The sequence below is a fragment of the Pseudophryne corroboree genome, chromosome 2 (assembly GCF_028390025.1).
Source record: "Pseudophryne corroboree isolate aPseCor3 chromosome 2, aPseCor3.hap2, whole genome shotgun sequence".
NCBI classification, from domain to species: domain Eukaryota; kingdom Metazoa; phylum Chordata; class Amphibia; order Anura; family Myobatrachidae; genus Pseudophryne; species Pseudophryne corroboree.
In genome coordinates, this window is record NC_086445.1 from 428,502,621 (window position 1) to 428,512,452 (window position 9,832).

Sequence of the window (9,832 nt, forward strand, 5' to 3'; positions counted from 1 at the left end):
AATTCTTTCAGTCTCAATTGTCTGTTCAGACGACTTAAATCAATTTTACTGTTAAGACTATTGTGAGGGTTCGTTGGGACAAAATTGAGACCTCTACTCAAAACCGCAATTTCACAATCAGATAGAGGGCGTGTAGATAGATTATAAATCATTTTTTTGTTCTTGCAGCTCGCTTTGGTTTCCCTTTCGCATTGGCCGCCTCTTCGGGTTCTTTGATTTATAATCTATCTACACGCCCTCTATCTGATTGTGAAATTGCGGTTTTGAGTAGAGGTCTCAATTTTGTCCCAACGAACCCTCACAATAGTCTTAACAGTAAAATTGATTTAAGTCGTCTGAACAGACAATTGAGACTGAAAGAATTTTTCAGCAAGAATGACTCTGATAAGCCCGTGGTGACGGTTGATAAACCAGCTTGTCCTATCAGATTGAAATCTAACTTTGACCCTTACTCTTCCAACATTGCCATCAAAGCTTTCACTAGAACAATTACTAATTGTATTGATTCATGTGATAGAGAAAATGTTGCTTGTAAAAGTAATTTATCACCAGCAGAATGGAAGGCTTTGTGTGATCTTTCTTCCTGTAAAGATATAACGATACGCCCTGCCAGGGCCGGACTGGGACTAAAAATAGGCCCTGGCATTTTTGAAGCACACAGGCCCACCTCTGTGACTCCTCCCCTTACTATTCCTGACTCCTCCCACTTATTAGTCTATGTTCTTACAAATATAATTAATATTCTAACAACATACAGGCGTACATCATTCTCTATTAAAATATACACAACCAGTGGTTGAAGTGGAAATTTTTAAGTGGGGGTATGGAAATGTGAGGCTTGTAATTAAGCGCGCTCCGGAAAAGGGGGCGTGGCCACTCAAAGGGGGCGTGTTCACTCAAAAGGGGGTGTGGTCTTCAGTGTAATTTACCACACCATACACCCCTTATACGCATTATGCACCACAATAGTAGGACCCCTTATACTATCTAGTACTGCTGCCCCTTTCACATTATACCACACAGTATGAGACAAAATTCACATTACAGCACCCGGTATGAGTCGAAATTTACATTATATGCCCCCGATAGTGCAGTGCCAGGTATACAAATGCCCCCACAGTGCCAGGTATACAAATGCCCCCACAGTGCCAGGTATACAGATGCCCCCACAGTGCCAGGTAAACAATTGCCCCCACAGTGCCAGGTAAACAATTGCCCCCACAGTGCCAGGTAAACAATTGCCCCCACAGTGCCAGGTACACAAATGCCCCCACAGTGCCAGATCCACAAATGCCCCCCACAGTGCCAGGTATACAAATGCCCCCACAGTGCCATGTATACAAATGCCCCCACAGTGCCAGATCCACAAATGCCCCCACAGTGCCAGGTATACAAATGCCCCCACAGTGCCAGGTATACAGATGCCCCCACAGTGCCAGGTATACAGATGCCCCCACAGTGCCAGGTATACAAATGACCCCACAGTGCCAGGTAACCAATTGCCCCCACAGTGCCAGGTACACAAATGCCCCCACAGTGCCAGATCCACAAATGCCCCCCACAGTGCCAGGTATACAAATGCCCCACAGTGCCAGCCAATTGCCCCCACAGTGCCAGGTATACAATTGCCCCACAGTGCCAGCCAATTGCCCCCACAGTGCCAGGTATACAATTGCCCCCACAGCAGCCAGTGCTGCAGCTGCTTACCGCTGCTGCACTGCTGCTGCTGCTGCTGCTCCTCCTCCTCCGGGCTGTGAGGGACGGGGGTGAGATCACTAATATCTTGCACCACAATACCCCCACCTTTATCGGCAGGGCGCAGGGCCGGACTGGCCATCTGGCACTTCTGGCAGATGCCAGAAGGGCCGATGGCCACGTGGGCCGGTCCAGCGGTCACTGAGACGCGCTGCCGCTCAGTCCGGCGGCAGCGCGTTTCAGCTGTCAGGCTTGGAGAGCTGTGAGGGACGGGGGTCAGAACGCCGGGCGCCCGCCAGCACGGCTGTGTCTGGCGCGGCGCGTATAGCGGACTTCAAAGCAGCCGCCGGTTCGTGAGCCAATCAGAGCTCGCGGACCGGCAGCCAATCAGAAGCCACCGGTCCGCGAGCTCTGATTGGCTCACGAACCGGCGGCTGGTTTGAACGCTATACGCTGCCGCGCCAGACACAGCCGTGCTGGCGGGCGCCCGGCGTTCTGACCCCCGTCCCTCACAGCTCTCCAAGCCTGACAGCTGAGACGCGCTGCCGCCGGACTGAGCGGCAGCGCGTCTCAGTGACCGCTGGACCGGCCCACGTGGCCATCGGCCCTTCTGGCATCTGCCAGAAGTGCCAGATGGCCAGTCCGGCCCTGCGCCCTGCCGATAAAGGTGGGGGTATTGTGGTGCAAGATATTAGTGATTACAGAGAAGAGGCATACAGGCAATTATGTGATGAACATGTGTATATTAAATTAGTGAATGACCCCACTGCTGCCTATCAAAGGGAGCTTGAGGGGGTGCTGTTGTCTGCTGTGGAGGCTGGTCACATAACAGAGTCTGTGAAAAAAGCTCTGTATTGTGAACATCCCCGGGTACCAATCTTTAATTTGCTCCCTAAGCTGCACAAGAATAGTGAGAAGCCACCTGGCAGACCTATAGTTTCTGCCAGGGACTCCTTATACTATCAAGTCTCCAAATATCTTGATCACTACCTTCAACCGGTGGTGCAAGATAGAGTTACTTATCTTAAGGATACGACCATGTTTTTACATAAAGTAAATAATTTTGGTGCTATTCCAGAAGATTGCTGGCTGTGCACAGCTGATGTCGTCAGCCTGTATACTAACATTCCTCATGATAGAGGACTTGAGGCTGTTCAAATGTTGATTACTGACAATAATCTATATAATGGTCCAGATGTGGAATTTTTTTTGCAGCTATTAAGATTGGTTCTTGAAAGGAACTATTTCATATTCAATAATGAATTTTTCCTTCAGACCCGTGGTTGTGCGATGGGAGCTTGCGTCGCTCCAACCTATGCAAAAGCCTTCATGTTTGTAGTTGAGAATCAATTGTTCCTTGACAGGCAGGAATTTGCTCAGCATATACCCCTTTATACGAGATATATAGATGACGTGTTCCTCCTGTGGAGGGGCACGGAGGAGATGTTTAAAGATATGATGTTACAGGTTAACACTATGGACCAGCACATCAAGTTTACTTGGAATATCCAAAAAGAGTGTTTACATTTTCTTGATGTGGAAGTGAAAATCAGTGGTACAAATTTTATCACGTCTATTTATCAAAAACCCACTGACTGTAACAATTTGCTTCATGCCTCCAGTCATCATCCCAGCGCACTTAAACGTGGTCTTCCTTACTCGCAATATCTGCGTGTTCACCGCATTTGCAGTGATCCCGCGGATGAAGTGAGTAAGATGGACATAATGACAAAAAAATTCCTGGAAAGGGGTTACAACAACAGGGACCTGCAACTGGCTAGAACCAAGGCAATTGCAGCACCTAAAGTAAAGGACAACATTATTGATAAACCTAATAAGATGGATTCCACTATGATTTGGGTTAATAATTATACAGTATCAACTAAGAAAATTATTAGCACTGCTAAAAGAGTCTGGCCAGTAGTACAATCTGACCCAGACCTTCTTGAATTGTCCGATCGGGCTTTGCTCCCATGTTACACAAGGGGAAAGAACATCGGAGATCATGTGGTACATACTGATATTTCTAACTTTTCATCAGTACACCCTGAACATTTCATGAAAAGAAAGCCTGGCAACTACAGATGCCTAGGCTGTACCACTTGTATGTATCTAGATACTGGTAATTACATTAGACACCCACATAATGGAAAACAGATTAAATTAAAACACGTATTCACATGTACTAGCAAGTATGTCATCTATTGCATCAGGTGCCCCTGCAGTTTATATTATATAGGCAAAACGGTATGCCAATTTAAAGAACGGATGGCACAACACCGTAGTGCCATTAAGCAGATACTTGAGGGGAAGAATGTGGATCAGCCCGTTGCTAAACACTTCAAAGCCTGCAAACACAGTCTATCCTCACTCCGTTACATGATGGTGGATCATGTGAAGGAAGATATTAGGGGGGGGTGACAGAGGAAGAATCCTTTTGCAACTTGAGATCAAATGGATTCACCTCCTAAATACTGTTTCTCCGCATGGATTAAATGAAATGATTTCCTTTAATTGCTTCCTTTAATATGTCAAATTTTCATGATCGCAGAGACTGTGCTACATTAACGGTGTTATATGTATGATGTGGTAATCCTGTTGATGTATCCATGGTGATGGTTTCACTTTGGTTTTGTCCCAGTCACCGCATTGGCGCCGTCTGTTAGTGATGACGTCAGCGGAAGTATGGGTAGTGGTGCTGCACGTGTTTTCTCACCTGGTGTCTCATTTACTGTATAAAGGTAAGCTCATTCTTTGTATATCTTTCATACCTGACGAAGGTTTATAAAAACCGAAACGTTGTTTTGAACCCAGGAGTGTCCGGGTCATTTGTTTGACATAAGACCGTGAGTGCCGCCTGCAATCCGCATTTGTATTACACACAGAAGGAGGGCACCGGGCAAGATGCCTTTATTGTGACAGCAGGAGTGCCGAGTTTACCTGTTACCCTATATATATATATATATATATATATATATATATATATATATATATAGATAGTGTATATATAGATTTTTTTTTGCATTGGTTGGTTGATGTGCTTATAAGCCCTATGATCTATGCAGTTGGAACGGGTATGGGTCGTTGGGTCGACCCAACTTAGGTCAACACTCATTAGGTCAACCACTGAAGGTCGACATATCCATTAGGTCGACATGCATTGGGTCGACATGGTCAACAGTTCGACATGAGGTTTTTTACTGTTTTTGGTATTGTTTTCTCCGTAAAGTGACGAGGAACCCATATTAGTGCACCCATAAGGAAAATGACGAGGAACCCATATTAGTGCACCTCACATGGCTGGCTTCGCTTGCCATGCTTCGGTCAAGGTGCCTCGCTACGCTAGCGGTTTGCTCGGCATAGATTACCGTTCCATCATAGTCCACGTGGATCGTTAAGTATGAAAAATCCCAAAAAGGAAATTTTATTTGAAAAATGCATGTTGACCTTTTGACCTGTCGACCTAGTACATGTCGACCTAACGTTCATGTCGACCTAATACATGTTGACCTAATGGCATTGTTGACCTTCAGTGGTCGACCTAATGAGTGTCGACCAAGTTTGTGTCGACCTAACAATAGTAACCCGTTGGAACTGAGCTGCAGGTTTAAAAATAGAAAAATTCAATATATACTGTATATATCTATTGTTTTTGTACTTGATGGTTGGTTATGCACAATGGTATTTCAGTGGTTAAAACAGTGTTAGTATTACAGTGTGGCAGCCAGTAAAACGTCATCACCTTTAACAGAAGAGCAGAAGGAAAATTAGGTGTGAGGACGGCAGAATGACAAACAAATGGCATTTGAACAATATCGTCATTAGGAAATTTTCAGGCTTGAACCTACAAACAAATAGTACACTGAGACAACAGAAATATTGTTAGAATAGGGAGAATCGATCCCATTGCAAAATAAAATGCAAATAATTCACCATTACACAGTAATTTAGTTGTGGCTACCTAGTTTCTGGATACCTAACTGGTATCCGTTACTATAGCTTCCTTTCAGTGGACAAGCATAAATGCAGTGACAGAATACTTTACTTACAGTATGTTCAGGCACTCACACTTGTAACACACCTTTGCCCCTACCAATAAAATTGTCAACATGATATGCAGGTGATGTATTGAAAAGTGTAAAGTATACATAAAGTGTAAATACTCACAGAACTACTCCCAGTTTAATATGCCACAGTGCTCCACATGCTGAAGATGTAGCTATATGCGGTGGCCCCTTTATGTGTAGTGGTCTTTGGGTGACCGCCCCTTTTCATCTTGTTGTTAATCTGGCATTGACCAGGGGCTGGCTGACAACTTTTAGCCAGGGGGGCAAATGCAAGCAATTGGCCCTGGCGTTCTACAAGCACACGACAACTGAAAAATGGGCATGAACCAAGCATATACAAGTACAACTGTCATACATTTCAAGTGCATCTCCACTAATGCCCGAATAGGCATGTTGATGGAACAGCCAAAGAGTTTGTTGTAAGCGTACATATGCCTGTTTCCACGCACATGTTTCGCAACAAGTGTAGACTGATAAACAATGATAATGATTAGTAAAAAACCAAACATATGGAAAGATGTAGTTAAGATCATGGAAAAATGGGTATTACTGGTAAGACTGCATATCTAGGGGGATGCCCTTAGCATTACGTCTGACTATAATTCCTTGTAACAGTGCCAGTTGCCAGGGTTGTATTAATAACACTATATGCCCTGTGCAAGTAATGCACTGGGGCCCTACCTACCGGTTCATGGGAACCAATGAAAACAAATCATAACATGCCCCTCCTGCGGTCCTGTGGGGTCTCTCCACATGCTACCATACAGTGAATGGCTGTCATCACTCTGGTGGAAAGCTCCAGCCATCTGGCTGCAGGCATTGGAGGAAGGTAGAGAATGCTGCGTCGCCACTCTGATTGTGTGACCACCACCCACCCCTACCTGAAGGCACCTAGAATTGTGGGGCCCTGGGCAGCTGCCCAGTGTGCCTACATGTTAAGATCACCCTGCCAGCTGCTAAAGAAGATTGGTGCTGGTATGGGACTGGAATAGGTACATGCTGCAGACACATTATATTGGCACTTTACACCTGAGAAACATTTTACCCACAAACTAATAACATTATATTTTGACATTGGCTATCTATATAGGGAAAGTACAGTAGTACATGAAAGCAAACAGGACTCATAACTAGGGTTGTGTAAGGAACCTGCATTTAATATGCAACAGAGATATCATATGTGGCTGTGCATATAATTAACTACTTGTCTAGAATCTCACAATATATATGAGAGCAGCTACCATACAGGTATATTTCCTTTTTTTTTTTTTTTTTTTTTACCATGGATGCAACTCATTCTTGAGTTTTAACTTTTCTTTTGCAGGAAGTGACATTAATGACAAAGACACTAACACAAACAATCCACAAATCCCAAAAGGTGGATTGGCTGTAGAGGTCCAGTCCAGTGGCCACCAAGATCTCCAAATTTAACTCTGCTGGATTTTTCTCTGTGGGGTTACCTGAAGGAACGTGTTCATGTTGTGAAGATACAAGATCATTTTCAGTGAATTGTTGATGCTTGTGGTCAAGATTCATCAGGTATGGAAAAAGATAATTGCCTTAACTCTGCAACGTGGTGGACAGCACTTGAATCATACCCTATAAACTTTTTAATAACACTTGAGAATGATTAAAGATACATTAAAACAAAGAACACCATTGTTTTTCTTATGTATTATGCATCTGATTGATATGTCAAATGAATACCTTCACAATTGAAAAATAAGAGTTGCATCCAAGATGGCTGACTTCAAGATACTGATGATGCCACCATAGTGGTAACATGCTCTAAAAAGTTTTCCACCGCTCCCATATAATATTCGTAGACACTCGATTAATATTTCCTTACTCATTTCCTTTTAGAAGGGTGTTTCCACACTTACGGACACCCTATTCTATGGCTAAGGCAGACGTCCTGGCCTCAGCTACAGAGCTGTGAGGGCCAGTCTGAGCAATCTCAGGGTTACTCAGATGGCTGATGATCTTGCAGATGATATGATTCTATCAGGGATATTCAATTCCAGACGATGACGCTTTGGGTGAAATTTTCCGATGTTCATCAATGTTTTCTCAACCGCAAAAAACATCCTTTACACCCATTTACTACATGCAAATTTACCAGCTAAAATCTGTGAGTGGAACCATTGAATAATAAAACCACACTTTTGTTCAAATGGGATACACTATGTGCTGTATTTTTCTGTTATTTTCCTTAGCCCATTGCTAACTGATGTGGAGCAGGAATCTTTCCTTTAAATTTGCTGTGTAAGCCATTTCTTTTTACCTCTCGGATTCTGGTGTGATAAGGCGGCGCCACTTGGTTTCACTAATTGTGGATGTATGGTTCTTTATTAAAACCACGGTGAAGGTTTTTCTGTGTAACTAAGGGCTGCCACCTAAGTATAAGCGCAAGTAGGATCTTTCAATCTGTTCACCTGAAAACACGCAGGTTCCCAGACACCTGTGTGTTTTTCTGGAAGAAACAGCCCAGTTTTCGGGTGAAAATGGGTCTGTTTTCGGGGATTTTGCTTCGCCTACTGGAGGCAGGTGAAACAAATCCTTGTAAAGCTGCGGCATGCAGCGGTTTATCAGGGCTAATTTAATAGCCCGCCTGGCGATAATTTTAATTGAATATCCCAGTGTGTCATTCTCCCTCAAGCACCTCCTGCAATATTAACTATTTTCACCTTGCTTCCTTCATCTAAGAATCAGGCCCCATGACACATGGACATTTAAGCAAAATATGTTTAATAAAATATTAGAAATATCACCTGACTTGTAATTGCATCTGCAGCATTGATTTTTTACTGTATATCCCTGTTTGATTCTGTACAGTACAATAAATTCCATTACTAAAACACTTATTTATTATTTTGCTTCTCAAACCATATTTCATGTGTAATTAAACGGTAGTCATATAATGTACTCTGAATGGAATGATAGAATAGTTTTTGAAAGTACAGCACATCAGGAAGAAACTTTTGTATGATATAAAGCAAAGCATTGAAGTTTAACCCTTTCAATCGTTAGAGAAAAACATCTGGGAAGTTCAGTGGAACATTCTTATTTACTTGCTGGTATGAATACCATATATTGTGTAACAAACACTGAAATTTTTCATGCATCTGCATATGTAGATTTTACTATAGTACAACAGAAAGTGTGTCTCTGTGTGAGATAAACACCCTACAGCTATTTTGGAACAGAATCTGAAACTGATAAGCGTACGCTAATAGCTAGAGGATTGAAATGGAAATTAGCTAAAGCATTTGCCCATCTCTTATTTTTATGGTTGAAATTCTTATCATAGTCATTTTTGATTTCTGGATCTCAGTATCCTCAGTCCATCAATCTATCTCTGTACCTAGCTATCAAAATGAATTGGCACCATCTGCCTAGAATATGACTGCAGCCCACTTTGCTTTTGGGATGTGTAATGTAGCGCACTCTATACACATTTAAGTATATGAATATGAAGTTTTTTCAGCCTAAAAGAAAGCTTGTTAATGACAAAGATGTTCTAATTTCCATTTAAATGGTTACATAGAGAGTTTAAAATAAAACAGTATTCAAGTATGAAAGGTTTACAATATTTTCAGCGGCAGATGGCTAAATTCCATGCAAAAGCAGATATAGAGACAATCAATCTCTTGCTGGAAAAGGATAGACTTAATAAAAATCGATTTATAGCCACACATGCTTGAGTAATGATTACATCTCATGGTTCAACATATGGACATATTTCAACTACTTGAAAAGTATCTATTATGTTGATGTTAACCTATAAAAACTGAAAGTACAATGTTGATCTTTTGCAAGAACAGAGAGAGAGAGAGAGAGAGAGAGAGAGAGAGAGAGAGAGAGAGAGAGAGAGAGAGAGAGAGAAAATCAATTTTTTTTTCATGCATTTGTGGGGCAAAAGTAAGTGAGAAGAGGGCGACTTAGTACAATAAATTGTCAGCAGCGAGAGTGACAGTTAAAAAAAAAAGCTATATGAAAGGCTGTTACACAAGTAACAGCGGGTACTGTGGGCATGGGAAGAAAGGCTGCCAATAAAGTGTCAGACGGCA

General features: G+C 42.6%; 1 long non-coding RNA gene across 1 annotated transcript in view; it reads left to right on the forward strand.

Moving 5' to 3' along the window:
* The window catches only part of LOC135050855 (uncharacterized), a 75,921-nt gene extending 68,529 nt beyond the window's left edge, over positions 1 to 7,392 (forward strand). Inside the window, exon 3 of the long non-coding RNA XR_010241876.1 lies at positions 7,087 to 7,392. This is a non-coding gene — a long non-coding RNA (uncharacterized LOC135050855). The remainder of the gene's footprint in view (positions 1 to 7,086) is intronic.
* Positions 7,393 to 9,832: the final 2,440 nt, after the last annotated feature.